At 45.7% G+C, this 25,517-nt stretch overlaps 1 pseudogene; it reads left to right on the forward strand.

Annotated features, from left to right (window-relative positions):
* The first annotated feature begins 918 nt into the window (after positions 1-918).
* LOC147960033 (uncharacterized) lies at positions 919-8,567 on the forward strand (annotated as a pseudogene).
* Positions 8,568-25,517: the final 16,950 nt, after the last annotated feature.

The following is a 25,517-nucleotide window of genomic DNA, read 5'->3' on the forward strand; positions in this document are numbered from 1 at the left end:
CAACATATCCAGGTTCCAACATGGAACAAACTTCATCTTCACCTGCAACTAGCAACGCTATAAGAGGGGCTGAGCAAAAGCGGTAATATAGCCAAACAACAGTTTGCTAGCAAAGGTGGATTAGAGGCTTGACATGGCAATACGGGAGGCATGATATAGCAAGTGGTAGGTTGCGCGACATAGCGATAGAGCGAACAACTAGCAAGCAAAGATAGAAGTGATATCGAGGGTATGGTCATCTTGCCTACAAAGTTCTCAGAGTTGTCGAAAGCTTGATCCTCATTAGCGTACTCAACAGGTTCCTCATTCACGTACTCGTATCCCAGCTCTACCCAAAGCAAGAACACAAGCAAAGGACCAACAATCAATCACGGTGCAATGCACAAGCAACATGATGCAATACATGGCATGATATGCGAGATGTGATATGCAATGCATATGCGTGCTCCGGAAGGTAAAGAATGATCAAGGCATCAACTTGGCAAACCAAGTGTGCCGCTGGAAAGATGAGATGATTTTGGTTGAAATCGATATAAAGATCACCGGAAACGGATGCACGGTTTGCAAATGGCAAGCAAAACAAGGATGACGCAAAACTGTGATTAACAACACGATGGCACATAGAATGCAACAAGAAACTAAGCTACTGCACTCCAACATAGCAACAAAGCATATGGCAGTGATGTACAAGAGATGCTTGACAAAACATGAACACTGAGCTACGGCTAAATCACACTAGAACAGGTTCAAACAAGCATGGCAAAAGTGAAAAAGATATCAGCTTCACAGACTTAGTGAAAATACTAAGATGTCCAAAAACAACATCAGGAAGCAATGTTTACAACAAGCAAACAACATGTTATAGGAACATATCATAGCAAACAACATGCTATGGTGAACATATCATAGCAAACAACAATGTTTACAGGCGTCGGGGAGGTCGGGTCCGACCGGATCCGACTGGATCAGGCGCCGGCGAAGGCGGAGCAGGGCCGGACGGCGAGGGCGGTGGCGAGCGGGCGATGCAGCGGCGCCGGCGAGGAGGCTCGGCGCGGGGGCGGTGGCAATGGGCCCGCGGGGGCCGGCTGCGGCCCTCGCCGGGCCGGCGGCGGCTGGCGGGACGGTGGCACCACGTGGCGGCTCCTGGTTGGTTTAGGCGCGGAGGCGGACTTGTCCGGTCCGATCCGGACATGTCTGTCGGCGGAGAGGGGCTAGGCTAGGATTTGGTCTGCGTGAAAAATCGGAGGGGAACACATATTTATAGGTACAGGGAGTTTGGAGTGTCCAAATGAGGTGTAGATTTCACCCACACGATCGTGATCCGACGACGGAGGACATGGAGATGGTTTAGATGGGTTATTGGGCTGTTTTGGAGAGGTGTTGGGCTGCAACACACAAGAGGCTTTTGCGGTTACCCGGTTAACCGTTGGGGTATCAAACGGGCTCCAAATGGAACGAACTTTGACAGGTGGTCTACCGGTGGTGTACCAAGGCCACTTGACAAATCTCGGTCCATGCCGAGAACGTTTAACACCCCCTTATGAAAACAGACAAGAGGGGTGCGCCGGTGCATGTGGGAGTGTCGGATTGCGAAACGGACAACGGGGAAACTGCTCGGATGCATGAGACGAACACGAATGCAAATGCGATGCACATGATGACATGATATGAAATGCATGACATGAACAAAATGCCAAACGAAGAAAAAAAACCCAACCACGAAGGGAATCTCATAACTAAAAGCCGAAAATAGCAAGAGTCGGAGTTACAAATATGGCAAGTTACATCCGGGGTGTTACAACACTCCATCACTACAAGAGGATCTCGTCCCGAGATCTAGGACTGAAAGAACTTCAGATATTCGGAATGGAGGTGATCCTCGCGCTCCCAGGTGGCTTCTCGGTCGGAATGGTGTGACCACTTCACTTTCAGGAATTTGATTGACTTGTTGAGAGTCTTGCGCTCGGTTTCTTCAAGAATAGCGACGGAATGCTCATGATAAGACAGGTCTTCTTGGAGATCAATCTCTTCGAAGTTTATTGTGCGCTCAGGAGTCTTGAAGCACTTGCGAAGCTGTGACACATGAAACACATCGTGCACATTTGCGAAGTTGGACGGAAGCTCAAGTTGATAGGCGAGATCGCCTCTTTTGCCAATGATCTTGAAAGGATCCACGTATCTAAGGGCAAGCTTCCCTTTGATACTGAAGCGACGAGTTCCTTTCATTGGAGAGACGCTGAGGTAGACATAGTCTCAGATCTTGAAAGCCAAGTCACGATGCTTGCTATCATAGTAACTCTTCTGGCGCGATTGCGCGGCTTTGAGATTTTCACGGATAACTTTACACATTTCTTCATCTTCAGTGATTAAGTCGTTGCCAAGAAGTTGGCGTTCACCAGTCTCTGACCAATTGAGAGGAGTACAACACTTTCCGCAATAGAGAATTTCAAAAGGGGCCTTTCCTGAACTCGCTTGGAAGCTGTTGTTGCAGGAGAACTCGGCATATGGAAGACAATCTTCCCACTTCATAGCGAAGGAAATGACGCAAGCCCTGAGCATATCTTCAAGGATTGGATTGACTCGCTTGACTTGGCCACTAGTTTGAGGGTGGAAAGCTGTGCTGAAGCGAATGTTGGTGCCCATGGCCTTCTGGAAGGAATCCCAAAACTTGGAGGTGAAAATACTTCCGCGGTCTAAAGATATCACTTGCGGAATGTCGTGCAAGGAGACAATCCTGGAGTAGTTAAAACCAAGGTTGGACCAACACCCAGAGGAGCACTAGCCCGAGGCTTTAAAATAAAGATGACCCTTAAGTCCATGGAACCCAAGGGAAAAAGGCTTAGGTGGCAAATGTTAAAACCAAGGTTGGGCCTTGCTGGAGGAGTTTTATTCAAAGCGAACTGTCAAGGGGTTCCCATAACACCCAACCGCGTAAGGAACGCAAAATCAAGGAACATAACACCGGTATGACGGAAACTAGGGCGGCAAGAGTGGAACAAAACACCAGGCAAAAGGCCGAGCCTTCCACCCTTTACCAAGTATATAGATGCATTAAAGTAAATAAGATATAAGAATGATATCCCAACATATCCAAGTTCCAATATGGAACAAACTTCATCTTCACCTGCAACTAGCAATGCTATAAGAGGGGCTGAGCAAAAGCGGTAACATAGCCAAACAACGGTTTTCTAGGAAAGGTGGGTTAGAGGCTTGACATGGAAATATGGGAGGCATGATATAGCAAGTGGTAGGTAGTGCGACATAGCGATAGAGCGAACAACTAGCAAGCAAAGATAGAAGTGATATCGAGGGTATGGTCATCTTGCCTACAAAGTTCTCAGATTTGTCGAAAGCCTGATCCTCGTTAGCGTACTCAGCAGTTCCTCGTTCACGTACTTGTCTCCCGGCTCTACCCAAAGCAAGAACACAAGAAAATGACCAACAATCAATCACGGTGCAATGCACAAGCAACATGATGCAATACATGGCATGATATGCGAGATGTGATATGCAATGCATATGCGTGCTCTGGAAGGGAAAGAATGATGAAGGCATCAACTTGGCAAACCAAGTCTGCCGCTCGAAAGATGAGATGATTTTGGTTGAAATCGATATAAAGATCACCGGAAACGGATGCACGGTTTGCAAATGGCAAGCAAAACAATGATGACGCAAAACTGCGATTAACAACACGATAGCACATAGAATGCAACAAGAAACTAAGCTACTGCACTCCAACATAGCAACAAAGCATATAACAGTGATGTACAAGAGATGCTTGACAAAACATGAATACTGATATACGACTAAATCACACTAGAATGGGTTCAAACAAGCATGGCAAAAGTGGAAAAGATTTGAGCTTCACAGAGTTAGTGAAAATGCTAACATGTCCAAAAAGAACATTAGGAAGCAAAAAGTGCAAAAGATTTGAGCTTCACAGACTTAGTGAAAATACTAACATGTCCAAAAACAACATCAGGAAGCAATGTTTACAGCAAGCAAACAACATGCCGCAAGAAAATATCATAGCAAACTAAGGCATGGCATGAATCTTCTGAAAGCATAGATCAAATGTCCTTTAGTGATCATGAGCCAAAAAGGCACAGAAATATGATCACACCCGTGTAAACATAGCAAGTTTTATTAACAGTTTCAGACTTGGCAGAAAAATAGAGCATGACATAAACAACTTTATGAAGGCAACTTTGCGAGCTCATGCCACTCATCACAAAGCATTGCATGACAATATAAGCATACCAATAGCAAGATGAAATGTTCATGAAGATAACCATGGAAAGATCAAGTTCATAGGATGCATGGATCACTAGCAACAACCATGGAAAAATTGATTGAGATGCTAACATTCTGCCAGGAACATTTTACAGCAAAAGTAGAGCAAGAACAAGACATTCTAGACAGCTCCATAATTGCAAACAGGGGCATGCATGGATTGGGCATAACCACATGTTCAAAACTTTTTTACTGAAGTAACCCAAAATAAGTATGGATCTCACTGTAGCATCAAGTTTACATGGCATCAAAATAACAGCAGGAAAAAGACAGCAAAATCCTAAGTCCCTGAAAACAACAACACCACGAAGCCTAGTTTGCATGCTTGTGATAGTCACCACATAGATCACAAAAATACAAGACAAGCACCTCTGTAAAGATGGCATGACGTAGTTCAAAATACATGTAGACCTCAATGTTACACGATGCACACATCAAATGCAACAAAAATGACAAAACCTCATGATATGATAAGTACCTGCAGTTAACATTTTATAGCACTCATGCATCAATGAAAATGGCATCATAACGGGCAGTATCATGCATGGACATGCTTCTACCATGAAGAGCTCAACGGGACGAACAATTTGATATATCGTATGCATGAATCGGAGTCATGGTCACCAAGATATGATGCGATGAAGGAGGCATAAAAATATTACAGAGGTAAAGACTTGGCGATTTTACCCTCTGGATTCCAGATCTAGGGTTCGTGTGCGCGGATCGAGGTTCGTCGGAATCTACGCCGGAGTTGGCCGCAGAGGAGGAAGGAGATCGGAGAGGCGTCGGGGAGGTCGGATCCGACCGGATCCGGCGCCGGCGGAGGCGGAGTAGGGCCGGACAACGAGGGCGGCGGCGCCAGCGAGGAGGCGAGGCGCGGTGGTGGGGCCGGAGCTCGCCGCGGGGGCGGCGGCAGTTGGGTCCGCTGGGGCCGGCTGCGGGCCTCGGCGGGCCGGTGGCGACTGGCGGGACGGCGGCACCATGTGGCGGCTCCTGGTTGGCTCGGGCACGGCGGCGGACGTGTCCGGTCCAATCCGGACGTGTCCGTCGGCGGAGAGGGGCTAGGCTAGGGTTTGGACTGCGCGAAAAATCGGAGGGGAACACATATTTATAGGCAGAGGGAGTTTGGAGTGTCCAAATGAGGTGTAGTTTTCGCCCACACGATCGTGATCCGACGACGAAGGACATGGAGATGGTTTAGATGGGTTATTGGGCTGTTTTGGAGGGGTGTTGGGCTGCAACACACAAGAGGCTTTTGCGGTTACCCGGTTAATCGTCGGGGTACCAAACGGGCTCCAAATGGAACGAAATTTGACCGGTGGTGTACCAAGGCCACTTGGCAAATCTCGGTCCATTCCGAGAACGTTTAACACCCTCTCATGAAAAGAGACAAGAGGGGTGCGTCGGTGCATGTGGGAGTGTCGGATTGCGAAACGGACAACGGGAAAACTGCTCGGATGCATGAGACGAACACGAATGCAAATGCGATGCACATAATGACATGATATGAAATGCATGACATGAACAAAATGCAAAATGAAGAAAAAAAGCAACCACGAATGGAATCTCATCATTTAAAGCCGAAAATGACAAGAGTCGGAGTTACAAATATGGCAAGTTACATCCGGGGTGTTACAGGGGCGCCACACATAACCACGACAATTGCTTAGCCGTGTGCGGCGCCCCACTCCACAGTTTAGTCCCTCGGTCATATTTTCATAGTGCTTAGGCGAAGCCCTGCGGAGATAGCTTCACCATCACCGTCACCACGCTGTCATGCTTCCAGAACTCATCCACTACTTTGTCATCTTGCTGGATCAAGAAGGCGAGGATGTCACCGAGCTGAAAGTGTGCTGAACGCGGAGGTGCCGTACGTTCGATACTCGATCGGTTGGATCGCGAAGAAGTTCGACTACATCAACCGCATTAACAAACATTTCCACTTACGGTCTATGAGGGTACGTAAACACACTCCCCCCTCTCGTTGGTATGCATCTCCATGAATAGATCTTGCGTGTGCGTGTATTTTTTTTGTTTTTTCCATGCAACGTTTCCCAACAGTGGCATCCGAGCCAGGTCTATGCGTAGATGATATGCATGAGGAACGCAAAGAGTTGTGGGCGATGATAGTCATACTGCTTACCACCAATGTCTTATTTTGATTCGGCAGTATTGTGGAATGAAGTGGCCCGGACGAACCTTACATGTCCACGCACATGAGACCAGTTCCACCGACTGACATGCAACTTGTTTTGCATAAAGGTGGTTGGCAGGTGTCTTTTTCTCCTACTTTAGTTGAATTGAATTTGACTACAGCTGGTCCTTTAAGAAGGTTAAAACAACAAACTTGATGAATCACCATTGTGGTTTTTATGTAGTTAAGAACGGTTCTTGCTAGAAGCTCATAGCAGCCACGTAAAACTTGCAACAACAAAGTAGAGGAGGTCTAACTTGTTTTTGCGGGGTATGTTGTGATGTGATATGGTCAAGATATGATGTGATATATGTTGATGTATGAGATGATCATGTTTTGTAATATCGACAACCAACAGGAGCCTTAGGGTTGTCTCTTAATTGTTGTATGAAATACAATCGCCATGTAATTGCTTTACTTTATCGCTATGCGTTAGGAATAGTTGTAGAAGCAATAGTTGGTGAGACGACCCTGACGCAACGATGGAGATCAAGGTGTTGAGCCGGTGACGATGGAGATCATGACGATGCATTGGAGATGGAGATCAAAAGCACAATACAATGGTGGCCATATCATGTCACATATTTTGATTGCATGTGATGTTTATCCTTTATGCATCTTATTTTTCTTAGAACAATGGCTACATTATAAGATGATCCCTTCACTAAATTTCAAGATAAAAGTGTTCTCCCCGAGTATGCACCGCTGCCAAAGTTCGTCGTTTCGAAGCACCTCATGATGATTGGGTGTGATAGACTCTATGTTCACATACAACGGGTGTAAGAAAGTTTTACACATGCAGAATACTTGGGTTAAACTTGACGAGCCTAGCATGTACACACATGGTCTGGAACACTGGAGACCGAAAGGTCGAACATGAGTCATATAGTATATATGATCAACATAGAGATGTTCACCATTGATGACTACCCCATCTCACGTGATGATCGGACATGGGTTAGTTGATTTGGATCATGTATCACTTAGATAACTTGAGGGATGTTTATTTAAGTGGGAGTTCTTAAGTAATTTGATTAATTGAACTTAATTTATCACGAACTTAGTCTTAATAGTGTTTGCATATCTATGTTGTAGATCAATGGCCCGTGCTACCGTTCCCTTGAATTTCAATGCTTTACTAGAGAAAGCTAAGTTGAAAGATGATGGTAGCAACTACACGGACTGGGTCCATAACTTGAGGATTATCCTCGTTGCTGCACAGAAAAATTATGTCCTTGATGCATTGCTAGGTGACAGAACTACTGTAGGAGCTACTGCAGATGTTAGGAACATCTGGCAGGCTAGATCTGATGACTACTCTATAGTTCAGCGTGCCATGCTTTACAGCTTAGAACCGGGACTTCAAAGACATTTTGAACGTCATGGAGCATATGAGATGTTCCAATAGTTGAAGTTAATATTTCAAACAAATGCCCGGGTTGAGAGATATGAAGTCTCCAACAAGTTCTATAGCTGAAAGATGGAGGACAACAGTTATGTCAGTGAACACATACTCAAAATGTCTGGGTATCATAACCACTTCACTTAGCTGGGAGTTGAACTTCCAGTTGATAGTGTTATTGGCAGAGTTCTTCAATCACTGCCACCAAGCTACAAATGCTTCGCGATGAACTATAATATGCAAGGCATGACTAAAATGATTCATGAGCTCTTCGCAATGCTTGAGGCCACGGAGGTAGAAATCAAGAAGGAGCATCAAGTGTTGATGGTTAACAAGACCACCAGTTTCAAGAAAAAGGGCAAGGGAAAGAAAGGGAACTTCAAGAAGAATGGCAAGGAAGTTGCCACTCCCGGGAAGAAACCCAAAGCTGGACCCAAGCCTGAAACAGAGTGCTTCTACTGCAAAGGGAGTGGTCACTGGAAGCAGAACTGCCCCAAATTCTTGGTGGATAAGAAGGATGGCAAAGTGAACAAAGGTATATTTGATATACATGTTATTGATGTGTACCTTACTAATGCTCGTAGTAGCGCCTGGGTATTCGATACTGGTCCGGTTGCTCATATTTGTAACTCGAAACAGGAGTGCGGAATAAATGAAGATTGGCTAAGGACGAGGTAACGATGCGCGTCGGAAATGGTTCCAAGGTTGATGTGATCGCCGTCGGCACGCTACCTCTACATCTACCTTCGGGATTAGTTTTAGACATCAATAATTGTTATTTGGTGCCAGCGCTGAGCATGAGCATTATATTTGGATCTTGTTTATTGTGAGACGGTTATTCATTTAAATCGGAGAATAATGGTTGTTCTATTTGTAAGTGTAATATCTTTTACGGTCATGCACCCCTAATGAATGGTCTATTCTTGGTGAAACTCGACCGTAGTGATACATATATTCATAATATCGATGCCAAAAGATGCAAAGTTGATAGTGATAGTGCAACATATTTGTGGCACTGCCGTTTAGGTCATATTGGTGTAAAGCGCATAAAGAAACTCCATGCGGACGACCTTTTGGAATCACTTGATTATGAATCATTTGATACTTGCGAACCTTGCATCATGGGCAAGATGACTAAAACTCCATTCAATGGAACAATGGAGCGAGCTAATGACTTATTGGAATTATACATACCGATGTATGCGGTCCGATGAGTGTTGAAGCATGCGGCGGGTATTGTCATTTTCTGACCTTCATAGATCATTTGAGTAGGTATGGGTATATCTACTTGATCAAACACAAGTCTGAAACATTTGAAAAGTTTAAAGAATTTTAGAGTGAAGTTGTTGGGGATATTACTACTGGACGTAAACCGGCCAGGTGTAGCCGGGTTAACTCTATGAAGATAGAAGCCCATAAAGACGTGAGGATGGTGGCGCTTCATGAAGGCCCAAGGCCCAAAGGCGGGTTAAGGACTGTAGATGTAAACCGACTCTTTCATGTAACTTGTATTGTAAGTTAGAAGGAATAGAGACCGAGCCAGATACGTTTATGATCCGGCCTCGGGACTCTGTAAACCGGCGGGTGTCAACCTATGTATATAAAGGGACGACCCGTCAGCGGTTTAGGGACAACACAACAGACAACAACTCGAGAGCCAGGCAAGGCGGATTCGCTCCCTGGTCATCGAAACCCTAGCAATACCAACACAACTAGATGTAGGCTTTTACCTTCATCGAAGGGGCCGAACTAGTATAAAACCCTCGTGTCCCTTGTCCGGTTTAACCCCTTTAAGCTAACCTGTAGCGATGGCTCCACAACTAAGTCCTTTCACGAGGACATCTGCCGTGACAAACCCACGACAGTTGGCGCCCACCGTGGGGCTATCGCATGATGGTTTCAAGTTCTTGAAGGGCAGCTTCGAAGGACTCAAGGGATACGTTGTCAGCCGGATGACGAAGAGTCGTCGCGGCAAGCTCTACATCGACGATGCGGGATGGGGTCCCGAGGCCGGTTCAATTGAATACGGGTACCAGGTCCCCTTTGGTGGGATTCACGTCTTCATCGGTAAGATCGGCGAACCGGGCCCTAAGCCGGACACCTGCACGGACATCATCGAGACGGCTCAGCATGCAAGCCCTGCCCAGGTTCAGCCCTCAGCAAGGCATGTTTTTGTAGGTGTCATCCATGGAGCGAAATATGAGGATGGACCGGCATCTGATGGATAAACCGTTGTCTGTTCTGATGATGAGTCTTCAACCGGAGAGACCGAGTCGTTGTATCAGCTGCAGGAGGGCCGGATTAGTGGAGGTTCCTATGGCAACAGTATTCCGGACCCCCTCGATCTGCCAAGCCGGGTCGCGGTCTTCATGGCTGGTACACAACCAGCGCATCACTCTTCTACCGCCGCGGCAATGCTCTCCGGTTCAGCAACGACAACGCCAGCAGGAGCAGGGGGCTCTGCTCTGGCTCAGGTTTTGTCTGATTTGTTTGACGCTTTGGCAACATTGATGGCAGCAAAAGTGGATGCAGCAACCCGAGATCAGCACAATGCGGAGATTGCAAAGGTGAAAGATCAGATAACTCAGACTAAAGCGGACCTGGCAGCAGAGAACGCCAGGATGGCTACAGAATGGGCCGAGTTGTAAGCTCAGGCCTACCGGCTTAGGCTGGATCAGAGTGCCTCAGATGATGTCATGAGGAGGAGATACCGGTCGCACCTCCCGCTGGGTTATGAGCCAAGAAATCTCTTCAACACGCCAGGAGCAGGAACCAGTAACCAGCCGGTGGGAAACCGAACTAAGGCACCAGAAACAGGAGCGCCGGTTCAGCCGCGCATGATGAACCCCCCTCGTCAGAACAACATTGTGCCACAGTATGTTCCGACGCCTCTGGGGCATTACTCTAACCCGCTGGATAACATTGTGGCTGCCGCTTCACGATTGGCAGCCCTCCCAATGGACGACGATTGAGACACGACGGGCCAGAGAGCTCCTTCAAATATCTTTAAACCAGCAGCAGGCTTGTCGGTGTCAAAACCGGCGGATCTTGGGTAGGGGGTCCCGAACTGTGCGTCTAAGGCGGATGGTAACAGGAGGCAGGGGACACGATGTTTACCCAGGTTCAGGCCCTCTTGATGGAGGTACTACCCTACGTCCTGCTTGAGTGTTCTTGATGATATGATTATTACAAGAGTTGATCTACCACGAGATCGTAGAGGCTAAACCCTAGAAGCTAGCCTATGGTATGATTGTCTGTTGTCCTACGGACTAAACCCTTCGGTTTATATAGACACCAGAGGGGGCTAGGGTTACACAGAGTCGGTTACACGGGGGAGATTTACATATCCGTATTGCCTAGCTTGCCTTCCACGCCAAGGAGAGTCCCATACAGACACGGGACGAAGTCTTCAATCCTGTATCTTCATAGTCCAACAGTCCGGCCAAAGGATATAGTCCGGTTGTCCAGAGACCCCCTAATCCAGGACTCCCTTAGTAGCCCCTGAACTAGGCTTCAATGACAATGAGTCCGGCGCGCAGTATTGTCTTTGGCATTGCAAGGCGGGTTCCTCCTCCGAATACTCCATAGAAGATTTTGAACACAAGGATAGTGTACGGCTCTGCAAAACAAGTTCCACATACCACCTTAGAGAGAATAATATTTCCACAAATCTAATCTGCTGACGTGTTTTGACAGCACGACATTATGTCATGGCCCGGTTTTATTTGAACCGTTTTTCTCAACCAACACCGCGCATATCGTGAGGCGGTTTTTTTGACACGTCTTGTCGAAGCAGAGATTGTGTCCCCCTTGTTATGGGATTCTCATCAATACGGACGTGGGTAACCCAACCGCTCCATTAATTACGGCGCTTGGGGAATAAGCGATTTTACCAAGCAAGTGGGGAGGCGCATCGCCTCCTCCGCCCTTATAAAGGGAAAAAGATTCACTCTTTTCACCCACGCCTTCCTCCTCCTCACTTATCCGTTCCTCTTCTCAAACCACTCCAAGTATGTCCGGAGCAGGAGGCAAGTGGACGGTCTCCTCCGTCATGGAGGAGAACATCAAAAAGATACGGGAAGCCGGATATTTGGCCGCGGATATCGCGCACCGGCTGCCAGATGTAGGGCAGATCATCCCAACGCCCAAACCACATGAGAAGGTAGTTTTTCTTACCCATTTGTCCGCGGACTGGGATTTCCTCTCCACCCGTTTGTCCGCGGGCTCATGTTCTACTACGGGCTGGATTTTCATGATCTGGCCCCCAATTTCATCCTCAACATCTCGGCGTTTATCGTCGTGTGCGAGGCCTTCCTCCGCATCAATCCCCATTTCGGCCTGTGGCTGAAGACCTTCAATGTCAAACCGAAGGTGGTGGTCGGCCAGCAAGCGGAGTGCGGAGGCGCCAAGGTGAGCAAGATGCCTAATGTCACCTGGCTTGAAGGCTCCTATGTGGAGACCATAAAGGGGTGGCAATCAGGGTGGTTCTACATCACCGAGCCGCGGGACACCAACTGGGTGACGGCCCCCGAATTCCAATCTGGAATCCCCACACGGCTCAGTTTAATCATGTGCGGGATCTAAGCCTTCCATGCCTTTAACATGACTAGGTGAAGACAGTGGAGCAGATCGATTGCCCCACCCCTCTGCCGGAGGATCCTGCAGACACTCTCCTGATGGAGATGCTGGTTTCGGCACCTTACGAGGTGCCAGTGAAGAAGGCCAAGAAGAAGGCCGCGGGGACCCGAAAGGGTCTCTGGCGCAAGGTTGTATCAGACTCATCGTCCGATAACTCCGACGCTCCCTCCTCCCACGAAAATGAGGAGGAGGAAGAGGAAAGTTCCCCCCCCCCCCAGCCGGGGGAGACAAGAAAAGGAAGGCCAACCCAACTGGGGAGGCCGAAGGGTCCAAGAAGGGCAGGACCCTCCCTCCGGACTACTCCACGGCGGCCACCCATAGCGGCGACGAGTGGCTACCCAGGGTCAAGCCCCTGGTGAAGTCGTAAGTATCCGGACACCATAGCAATTCATGGTATGTTTTACTGCATTGCTTCCTCTCATGCCGAACATGATTATGCAGTCCGTCCCGAGCTCATCTCGACGTATCTTCGTTGAGCAGTTCGTTGGACTCGTCGGATATGAACAACAGTTCTCTTCCGACTGCCTCCACCTGTTGCCCTGCGGACAGCGCCGAGGTGTTGTCTCAATAGGCACCGGGCCAAGGGTAGGCAGTCCTTGGGGCGCCCCGAGGTGACCTTCCGGACCCTGGGCGCAAAGGGAGCCGGACTCCCATGGGCTCTAGGTTCGGCCCCCAGCCGAACACTGCACCAGAGTCTTTGGTGGTTCCAGACTCCGGCGGGCGATCCCCATTTAAGGGGGGCCAGCCGCCCGTGCCGGTGTCATCTGTCCATCCAGAGTCACCGGACAACTTACTGGAAGCGCTTCGCAGCGCCTCCATCGACGAGGAGCACCGCACTATCATGAGTGCGGTGATCGAGAAGGTTCAGTCCACCAAAAATGGACTGACCGAAGCTTGCGCTAGCCTCCTAACAGGCTTTGAGGTAAGCAATCAAAGTATAAGAAAGTATTACCGCATAGGTAGTAGCCCCTGATGCTCTGTTTGGCGTTCGAGAAGAAAGGCCGAATAGAGGATCAAATGATGACTCGGGAGTCTAATCAGAATATATCTATGTGTATGTGCAGGCTTCACTGCTGGCCGCTGCCGCACGTACTGCAGAGGTCTCTGCACTAAAGCAGGGCCTGGAGCGGTCCGAGAACAAGCTCAGCCTTACCAAGAGGCAGCTCGAGGAGAGCAAAGGTAAGCAATACCTTGTCTACGCTTTTAAAAAGAAGTTTGGTTGTAAAATAATAGGATCATCATGAATTTGTCAAGGGCCACGACCGAAGTGGCGGCCCTGAAGAAGGCGCTATCCGAGGCCGAAGACAAAGCGGCCAAGGAGCGCATTGAGCGGGAGAAACAAGAAGCCCGAGTGGACGAGGTGCAGCAGGAGCTCGAGGCTCTCGCCAAAAAACATGAGTCCTTGGAGCTTGACTCTAAGACGCGAGAGTCCAAGCTCGCGCAGGCACTTGAAAGCGCCCGGAGCGCCAAGGCTGAAGCCCACAAGGCCCTCCAGGAGATTAATGCGGTGAAGAAGATAGCAGCGGGTAAGGCATTCATTATGCAAAGCAAGCACGTGAAGGAGACTTTCCTTTTTCTTACCCGAGTTCGGAGCTCTCCAGGAGCGTTTGCAGATCTTCCCCGCAGTGTACTGGATGCCGCGAAGTTTTACCGAGCCGAGGAGGGGAGCTCGATGGAGAAGTTGTTCTGGTCTCAGTATACTGGGACCGAACACCCCGTGCCCTTGAGCGACCAGCTGAAGCAGTTGGCCGAGCTTCACAAGGCGACCGAACAAGCCATGAGGGGCCTTATAGTCCGGATGTGGCCCGGCGAGCCCCTGTCCGACAGCTACTTCAGTCTGGTAAGGCGGCTCATCGACGCCTGCCCACGGCTTGAAGTCATAAAGCGGTCCGTCCGCATCGAGGGTGCGTGCAGGGCTTTTGCCCGGGCGAAGGTGCACTGGGCGAAGCTGGACGCTGTGAAGCTGGTGAAGGAGGGGCCGCCGGAGGGCAAGGAGCATCGCTGCCCCGAGATGTACTATGAGAGTGTCCTCAAGGGTTCCCGCCTTGTGGCGGATGAATGAGCCAAGGATGTAATTTTTGAACGAACATGCTCATGTGATCCTGTAATATGAAACAAGTTCATTTGCGCCATGCGACGCGTTTTTAATTTAAAATATTACCTTCTGTGCGGCTGTTTATAAAATCTAAGAGTTGGCCAGTCATCGGCCTTTGCCCCCATGTAACTAGTACTAGGGTGTTCGGGATAAACCTGAGCACTCTTTACCCCAATTTTGGGTCCTTCAAGGCTGGTGTTCAGCGCAACGAACCAGGCAATCGGACTATAATGCTTTATCACTCTCACTTAGCCATAGAAGTCTATAATTTTAAATTCTGGCGAAGCCCCTGGTATTCGGAAGGCCGAATTTGGGGCGCTATACATGCCTAAACCGGACAAGGCCGGCTCCTCGCCCGAAGCGGAAAAAGTCTTTAAGGACTTGAGACCTCTCGAACAGTGACCAGTCTCTCGCCATATCATGACAATCAGTTTTCGGCTTTCTCTACTGAGGTGCTCGTCCGGAAGAACCGGGACACAATCACAGTAGTTCTCCCACCGCTACCTTAGCCGATATAGCGGAACGTAAGGTACCAAAGCATGGGAGCCGGGCAAACCCAACTATTGACGCAAGACATGATTCAGAGCTGATGCATATAATGCTATAAGTTCGGGGTGCCGCACTGTCAAAAGTGTTCGGACTTCTCGTGCCATATTATGGGGTAAACGAAAGCCCCTGGCGTACTGACTATACCTGAATTGCCATGTGCGGATTGTCGTAAATGGACATTAAGGAAGAAAAAAGGATGAATAATGCAATAATAGACTTATGCTATGCATTGTTATTTAAATAATACGTCGAAGCATACTGGTACAGGTAGTGCGATAAGCAGAAAGTAGGACTATTCGAAATGTCCTATCCAAGGCGAGCTGTGTATAGAAAGCGAGTATTATTATTAGAGACCACCTGGGGGTTCCCGTGTACATCTTAGCTTCTTGCCGCCTTGGTTGTTCCTTCCCGTAATGTGTCCGGCAATCATACTGCCGGAAAGGGCTTCCAGAGAGTTAGACCTGAAAGAGAAAAGAAATGATAAAGATATACAGCCCTGAGGGCGGTTAAGCCGCATTGCTGGACGTGCCTTGATCATGCCCCCGCCTATGTACATGATATTTTCAGTGCGTAATTATGTACGCGCGGCACGGATTTCGTCACTTGACTGGGACTGGGACGGGGGCCGAATTGCTAGGCGAGCTCTGAACATGCCAGGTGATCCTGTTGCAGTTTACTCCGGACACGCTTGAAGGTGTTCGGGGGCCATATCACCGAATTAGTGGTTTGCTTTGAAAGGCTGCTTTGTGCTTCTGCTGCGAGGGACACAGTGCGCTCTTCCGTGCGGAGCGAGCATTCTGTGTTTCCATTCGCTGTTATGACCCCCCGAGGTCCTGGCATCTTGAGCTTGAGGTATGCGTAATGTGGTACTGCATTGAATTTTGCAAATGCAGTTCGTCCGAGCAGTGCATGATAGCCACTTCGGAACAAGACGATGTCGAAGATTAATTCCTTGCTTCGGAAGTTGTCCGGTGATCCGAAGACTACTTCCAGTGTGATTGAGCCCGTGCAATGGGCCTCTACACCTGGGATGACGACGCCCTTAAAGGTGTTTTGGTGGGTTTGATCCTTAAGGGATCGATACCCATTTTTCGCACTGTATCCTGATAGAGCAGGTTCAGGCTGCTGCCGCCGTCCATAAGGACTCGAGTGAGATGAAATCCGTCGATGATGGGGTCTAGGACCAATGCGGCGGATCCGCCATGACGAATACTTGTGGGGTGGTCCTTGCGATCAAAGGTGATCGGGCAAGCAGACCATGGGTTGAACTTTGGGGCAACGGGATCCACCGCATAGACGTCCCTTAGTGCACGCTTCCGCTCCCTCTTGGGAATGTGGGTTGCGTATATCATGTTCACCGTCTTCACTTGTGGGGGGAACCCCTTTTGTCCTCCCGTGTTCGGCGGTCGGGGCTCCTCATCATCATCACTATGCAGCCCCTTGTCCTTGTTTTCGGCATTTAACTTGCCAGCCTGCTTGAACACCCAGCATTCTCTGTTGGTGTGGTTGGCTGGCTTGTCGGGGGTGCCGTGGATTTCACATGAGTGATCCAGTATGCGATTCAAACTGGACGGAGCCGGAGTACTTCTTTTAAATGGATTTTTCCGCTGACCGGATCTAGAGCCTCTGAATCCGGCATTGGTTGTCGTATCCTCGGTGTTATCACCGTTATTGCGGCACTTTGGTCTGTTACGACGTTGTCTATCGTTGGCATCTTTGGTATCCGATGCGCCCGGATTCCTTGATGTGTTATTGCTGTGAGCCAGCCAGCTATCCTCGCCCGCGCAAAAGCGGGTCTTGAGTGTCGTGAGGGCTGCCATAGACTTCGGCTTCTCCTGGCCAAGGTGCCGGGCAAGCCACTCATCACAGATGTTGTGCTTGAATGCCGCGAGGGCCTCTGCGTCCGGACAATCGACAATTTGGTTTTTCTTAGTCAGGAATCGAGTCCAGAATTGTCTGGCCGATTCCCCTGGCTACTGAGTTATATGGCTCAAGTCATCAGGCATCCGGTGGTCGCACATAAGTGCCTTGGAAGTTGTCAAGGAATGCGTCTTCCAGATCCTCCCAACTGCCGACGGAGTCGGCTGGCAAGCTATTGAGCCAATGCCGAGCTGGTCCTTTGAGTTTTAGTGGGAGGTACTTGATGGCGTGTAGATCATCACCGCAAGCCATGTGGATGTGAAAGAGACGTATCAACTCCCCCAAGCTTAAACCTTTGCTTGTCCTCAAGCAATTCAGTTGACAAACTGAAAGTGATAAATAAAAACTTTTACAAACTCTGTTTGCTCTTGTTGTTGTAAATATGTAAAGCCATCATTCAAGTTTTCAGCAAAGATTATAACTAACTACATTCGCAATAACGCTTAGGTCTCAAGTTTACTCATATCAATAGCATAATCAACTAGCGAGCAATAATAATAAATCTCGGATGACAACACTTTCTCAAAACAATCATAATATGATATAACAATATGGTATCTCGCTAGCCCTTTCTGAGACCGCAAAACATAAATGCAGAGCACCTTTAAAGACCAAGGACTGACTAGACATTGTAATTCATGGTAAAAGAGATCCAATCAAGTCATACTCAATGTAAACTAACAGTAATGAATGCAAATGACAGTGGTGCTCTCCAACTGGTGCGTTTAATAAGAGGATGATGACTCAGCATAAAAGTAAATAGATAGGCCCTTCGCAGAGGGAAGCAGAGATTTGTAGAGGTGCGAGCTCGGTTTTGAAACAGAGGTGAATAATATTTTGAGCGGTATGCTTTCATTGTCAACATAACAACCAAGAGATGGCGATATCTTCCATGCTACACACATTATAGGCGGTTCCCAAACAAAATGGTAAATTTTATATTCCCCCTTCCACCAACAAGCATCAATCCATGGCTTGCTCGAAACAACGAGTTCCTCCAACTAACAAGAGTCCCAGGGGGAGTTTTGTTTGCAATTATTTTGATTTAGTTTGCATAAATCATGGGACTGGGCATCCCGGTGACCAGCCATTTATCTCATGAGTGAGGAGCGGAGTCCACTCCCCTTGAGAATAACCCGCCTAACATGGAAGATATAGACAACCCTAGTTGATACATGAGCTATTCGAGCATACAAAACATGATATTTATTTGAAGGTTTAGAGTTTGGCACATACAAATTTACTTGGAACGGCAGGTAGATACCGTATATAGGTAGGTATAGTGGACTCATGTGGAATAACTTTGGGGTTTAAGGGATTGGATGCACAAGCAGTATTCCCGCTTAGTACAGGTGAAGGCTAGCAAAAGACTGGGAAGTGACCAGCTAGAGAGCGACAACAGTCATGAACATGCATTAAAATTAATCAACACCGAATGCAAGCTTGAGTAGGATATAATCCACCATGAACATAAATATCGTGAAGGCTATGTTGATTTTGTTTCAACTACATGCGTGAACATGCGCCAAGTCAAGTCACTTAAATCATTCAGAGGAGGATACCACCCTATCATACCACATCATAACCATCTCAATAGCATGTTGGCACGCAAGGTGAACCATTATAACTCATAGCTAATCAAGCATGGCACAAGGAACTATGATCTCTAGTTGTCATTGCAAACATGTTTATTCATAATAGGTTGAATCAGGAACGACGAACTAATCATATTTACAAAAACAAAAGAAGTCGAGTTCATACCAGCTTTTCTCATCTCAGTCAGTCCATCATATATCGTCATAATTGCCCTTCACTTGCATGACCGAACGATGTGAATAATAATAATAGTGCGCGTGCATTGGACTAAGCTGCAATCTGCAAGCATTTAATAAACAGGAGAAGACAAGGCAATATGGGCTCTTTTGTCAGATCAACAAGTATGCATACAAGAGCCACTTCAACAATTTAATTATGGTCTTCTCCTATCGACCCCCAAAGAAAAGAAAAGAAATAAAACTATTTACACGGGAAAGCTCCCAACAAGTAAAAGAAGAACATGAAATCTTTTTGGGTTTTCTTTCTAGTTACTACTACAAGCATGGAAAGTAGACTAATTAAAATCTACAACTAATTTTTTTGTTTTTCTTAAGGTTTATTAAACACACAAGAAGAAAGCATAAAAAGGAAAATAAACTAGCATGGATGATACAATGAAAAAGTATGAGCATCGACATCTAGCAATGAGTGTGTGAACATAAATGTAATGTCGGTGAGAAAAACGTACTCCCCCAAACTTAGGGTTTTGGCCTAAGTTGGTCTATGGCCACGGTTGGCCTGGCGGATATCCATAATAGTAGCTGGGGTCGTACTGAGATGTAGCGGCTATCGCCTCCTGAGCTGCAACGTGGCGACGAGCGGCCTCCGCTCTCCTCTCGTACTCATCTGCCTCCTCTCTGGTAATAACATATCTTCCTTTTGCCCGATGATCAAAGAAGGAAGGAGCATGGAGAGTAATATGGACAGCACGGCGTCTGTCAAAGATTAGTCGATACTTGAGAGGTGATTCGTTCCTCTCGACAAACTGGTGGTGAACCATAGCATTAAAGTCTAGGTAAGCGGGGGGTAATTCAATATCATCTTCGCGTATGGCTACACCAAGAAAATTAGCTATGAGGGTTGCATAAATTCCTCCAAAGAAATCTCCATTAAATTTATTAAGATGCAACCTACGTGCAACAATGGCTTCCAAATTATAAGATTTATCTCCTAACACAGCACTCCTAAGAATACTGAGGTCAGGGACACACATGTGACATGCCTCATCTTTACCATTAATGCATCTACCTATGAAGAGAGCAAAATAATGTATAGCAGGAAAGTGAATGCTCCCTATGGTAGCTTGTGTAATATCTCTAGATTCTCCCATAGTTATGCTAGCAAGAAAATCTCTAAATTCAGATTTGTGAGGATCCCTTATACTACCCCATTGTGGAAGTTTGCAAGCAGTGGTAAAATCTTCTAAGTCCATAGTGTAAGAATTTTCATAGAGATCAAACAGGACAGTTGGAGAATTACGTGAAGATAAAAATACAAACCTCCTCACAAAGGTACTAGTGAGATTGTGATACTGGCTGCACTTCTCTTCCTCGAAGCTCACAAGATCAGCGTTACGCAAATATGCGTTGAATTCTTCCTTAATTCCCGCTCGATCCATAAAATTTCCAGAAGGCCACTCACAAGGACGCACTGGAGCGTCTCTTGGTGGCTCTTCATCAGCATCACGCATTGCAAGCCTGGGTCCTTGCTTCCTTAAGGAACCACCTTGGAACATTTTCCTAAGCATTTTTCTTCCTCTGAAAAATTCTGAAATTTTTTAGTAACTTCAAAATAAAAGTAAACCAAACACAATAATATTGATAGGAACTACTCCTACAAGTGCCTAGGGCCTATATCATGCCTCAAAAGTACTTTTGACCATATAAATTTGACATGCAAGCTCAAGAACAGGGTCACCTAAGCAGCAAAAATTTGCAATGAATAAAGCACTAGAACAAAAACTAATTGGACCAATGGAGGAGTCACATACCAAGGAACACTCTCTCCAAGCAGTTTTGTGAGAGGTGCTTTGAGCAAGGAGATCGAAAATGGCAGCAAAATGAGCTTGGACTCGGGTTTGAGCTGGATGTTCATGATTGGGGGAGGAAGAAGGAGTGTGTGGGTGAAAGGATAAGTGGAGGAGGGCCACCGTGGGCCCACGAGGCAAGGGGCGCGCCTGGAGGATAGGGCGCGCCCTCCACCCTCGTGGGCAGGTGGTTGACCCCCTGCTGTGTTCTCAGTGCCAAATATTCTCAAATATTCTAGAAAAAATCATATTTAAATTTCAGGGTATTTGGAGAACTTTTATTTTTGGGGTATTTTTATATTGCATGGATAATCAGATAACAGACAGAAAAATACTTATTTTTATTTTATTTAATATAAATAACAGAAAGTAAAAGTGGGGTACAGAAGGTTGTGCTTTCTAGTTTCATCCATCTCATGCTCATCAAAAGGAATCCACTAACAAGGTTGATCAAGTCTTGTTAAAGAATTCATTCCGAATAACATGGAACCGGAGAAATTTCGAATAACACTATGTTACCTCAACGGGGATATGCACATACCCAATAATAAGAATATCATATTTCTTCTTGACAGTAGGAAGAGGAAATTCAAAACCTCCAAATATAATCGATGGAATTTTTCCAATAGAGTTGATACTATGAACTTGAGGTTGTTTCCTCGGAAAGTGTACTGTATGCTCATTACCATTAACATGAAAATTGACATTGCCTTTAGTGCTATCAATAACAGCCCCTGCAGTATTCAAAAAGGGTCTTCCAAGAATAATAGACATACTATTGTCCTCGGGAATATCAAGAATAACAAAGTCCGTTAAAATAGTAACGTTTGCAACTACAACAGGCACATCCTCACAAATACTGACAGGTATAGCAGTTGATTTATCAGCCATTTGCAAAGATATTTCAGTAGGTGTCAACTTATTTAAATCAAGTCTACGATATAAATAGAGAGGCATAACACTAACACCGGCTCCAAGATCACATAAAGCAGTTTTAACATAGTTTCTTTTAATAGAGCATGGTATAGTGGGTACTCCTGGATCTCCATGTTTCTTTGGTATTCCACCCTTAAAAGTATAATTAGCAAGCATGGTGGAAATTTCAGCTTCCGGTATGTTTATTTTATTTGTAACAATTTCTTTCATGTACTTAGCATAAGGATTCATCTTAAGCATATCAGTTAATCGCATACGCAAAAATATATGTCTAATAATTTCAGCAAAGTGCTCAAAATCCTCATCATCCTTTTTCTTGGATGGTTTGGGAGGAAAAGGCATGGGTTTCTGAAGCCATGGTTCTCTTTCTTTACCATGTTTCCTAGCAACAAAGTCTTTCTTATCATAACGTTGATTCTTTGATTGTGGGTTATCAAGATCAACAGCAGGATCAATTTCTACATCATTATCATTACTAGGTTGAGCATCATCATGAATATTATTATTAACACTAGTTTCAGGTTCATTACCAGATTGAGTTTCAGCATCAAAAATAGAAATATCATTTGGATTCTCAGGTGTTTCAGTAACAGGTTCACTAGAAGCATGCAAAGTCCTATCATTTTTCTTTTTCTTCCTTTTAGAAGGACTAGGTGCATCTATATTATTTCTCTGAGAATCTTGCTCAATTCTCTTAGGGTGGCCTTCGGGATACAAAGGTTCCCGAGTCATTCTACCAGTTCTAGTAGCCACTCTAACTGCATTATCATTATTCTTACTATTCAATTCATTGAGCAAATCATTTTGAGCTTTAAGTACTTGTTCTACTTGAGTGGTAACCATAGAAGCATGTTTACTAATAAGTTTAAGTTCACCTTTGACATTGGCCATATAATCACCCAAGTGTTCAAGAATATTTGAATTGTATTTCAATTGTCTACCAAAATAAGCATTAAAGTCTTCTTTCTTAGCCATAAATTTATCAAACTCATCTAAGCATGGGCTAGCAAACTTAGTAAATGGGATTTCAGCTTTATCATATCTATAGAGAGAATTTACCTTTACTACCTGTGTTGGGTTATCAAGACCATGAGTTTCTTCAATAGGTGATAGATCAAGATCATATGTTTCTTCAACAAGCGGTAAATTAAGACCATTTATTTCTTCAATAGGAGGTAAATTCTTAACATCTTCAGCTTTAATGCCTTTTTCTTTCATAGATTTCTTTGCCTCTTGCATATCTTCAGGACTGAGAAATAGAATACCCCTCTTCTTCGGATTTGGTTTAGGAATAGGCTCAGGAATTGGCTCCGGAGGTGTCCAATTATTTTCATTTGTCGACATATTATTCAATAGAATTTCAGCTTCATCCGGTGTTCTTTCCCTGAAAACAGAACCAGCACAACTATCCAGGTAAACTCTGGAAGCATCGGTTAGTCCATTATAAAAGATATCAAGTGTTTCATTTTTCTTAAGAGGATGATCAGGCAAAGCATTAAGTAATTGGAGAAGCCTCCCCCAAGCTTGTGGGAGACTCTCTTCTTTAACTTGCACAAAATTATATATATCCCTTAAACCAGCCTGTTTCTTTTGAGTAGGGAAATATTTAGCAAAGAAGTAATAAATCATATCCTGGGGACTATGCACACAACCAGGATTAAGAGAATTAAACCATATCTTAGCATCAGCCTTTAATGAGAACGAAAATATTTTAAGGATATAAAAGTAGCGAGTTCTCTCATCATAAGTGAACAGGGTAGCTATATCATTTAATTTAGTAAGATGTGCCACAACAGTTTCAGATTCATAGCCATGAAAAGGATCAGATTCAACCAAAGTAATTATATCAGGATCAATAGAGAATTCATAATCCTTATCGGTGACACAGATAGGTGAAGTAGCTAAAGCAGGGTCAGGTTTCATTCTAGCATTTAGAGATTGCTTTTTCCATTTAGCTAATAACCTCTTAAGTTCGTATCTATCTTTGCTAGCTAAAATAGCTAAAGAGGCTTCTTGATCAAAAACATAACCCTCAGGAATAACAAGTGATTCTTCATCATCACTTTCATCAGTATTACCAGATTCAGTATTTTCAATCTCTCTAGCCCTAGCAAGTTGTTCATCAAGAAATTCACCAAGTGGCACGGTAGTATCAAGCATAGAAGTAGTTTCACCATAAGTATCATGTATAGCAGAAGTAGCATCATCAATAACATGTGACATATCAGAACGAATAGCAGAAGCAGTTTTAGGTGTCACAAACTTACTCAAAACAGAAGTTGAATCAAGTGCAGAGCTAGATGGCAGTTCCTTACCTCCCCTCGTAGTTGAGGGATAAATCTTGGTTCTTGGATCTTTCAAGTTCTTCATAATGATAAGCAGATATAAATCCCAAGTGACTCAAAGAATAGAGCTATGCTCCCCGGCAACGGCGCCAGAAAATAGTCTTGATAACCCACAAGTATAGGGGATCGCAATAGTTTTCGAGGGTAAAGTATTCAACCCAAATTTATTGATTCGACACAAGGGGAGCCAAAGAATATTCTCAAGTATTAGCAGCTGAGTTGTCAATTCAACCACACCTGGAAACTTAGTATCTGCAGCAAAGTATTTAGTAGCAAAGTAATATGATAGTAGTGGTAACGGTAACAAAAGGTAATAATAGTAAAAGTAATGTTTTTGGTATTTTGTAGTGATGATAGCAATAGCAACGGGAAAGTAAATAAGCGAAGAACAATATATGGAAAGCTCGTAGGCAATGGATCAGTGATGGAGAATTATGTCGGATGCGGTTCATCATGTAACAGTCATAACCTAGGGTGACACAGAACTAGCTCCAGTTCATTGATATAATGTAGGCATGTATTCCGAACATAGTCATACGTGCTTATGGAAAAGGACTTGCATGACATCTTTTGTCCTACCCTCCCGTGGCAGCGGGGTCCTTACGGAAACTAAGGGATATTAAGGCCTCCTTTTAATAGAGTACCTGAACAAAGCATTAACACATAGTGAATACATGAACTCCTCAAACTACGGTAATCACCAGTAAGTATCCCGATTATTGTCACTTCGGGGTTAACGGATCATAACACGTAATAGGTGACTATAGACTTGCAAGATAGGATCAAGAACACTCATATATTGATGAAAACATAATAGGTTCAGATCTGAAATCATGGCACTCGGGCCCTAGTGACAAGCATTAAGCATAGCAAAGTCATAGCAACATCAATCTCAGAACATAGTGGATACTAGGGATCAAACCCTAACAAAACTAACTCGATTACATGATAGATCCCATCCAACCCATCACCGTCCAGCAAGCCTATGATGGAATTACTCATGCACGGTAGTGAGCATCATGAAATTGGTGATGGAGGATGGTTGATGATGACGATGGCGACGGATTCCCCTCTCCGGAGCCCCGAACGGACTCTAGATCAGCCCTCCCGAGAGGTTTTAGGGCTTGGCGGCGGCTCTGTATCATAAAACGTGATGAATGCTTCTCTCCAATTTTTTCTCCCCGCAACACAATATATAGAGCTGGAGTTAAATTCGGAGAGGCACCAGGGGGCCCACGAGGTAGGGGGCGCGCCCTAGTGGAGCAGGCGCGCCCCCCACCCTCATGGACAAGTGGTGGGCCCCCTGGCCTTCATCTTTTGCAGGTATTTTTTATATTTTCCAAAAAGTTGCTCCGTGAAGTTTCAAGTCATTCCGAGAACGTTTGTTTCTGCACATAAATAACACCATGGTAATTCTGCTGAAAACAGCGTCAGTCTGGGTTAGTTCCATTCAAATCATGCAAGTTAGAGTCCAAAACAAGGGCAAAAGTGTTTGGAAAAGTAGATATGACGGAGGCGTATCA

This window comes from Triticum urartu, chromosome 7A (genome assembly GCF_056163025.1).
Source record: "Triticum urartu cultivar PI428250 chromosome 7A, HENAU_Tu73, whole genome shotgun sequence".
Taxonomy (NCBI): domain Eukaryota; kingdom Viridiplantae; phylum Streptophyta; class Magnoliopsida; order Poales; family Poaceae; genus Triticum; species Triticum urartu.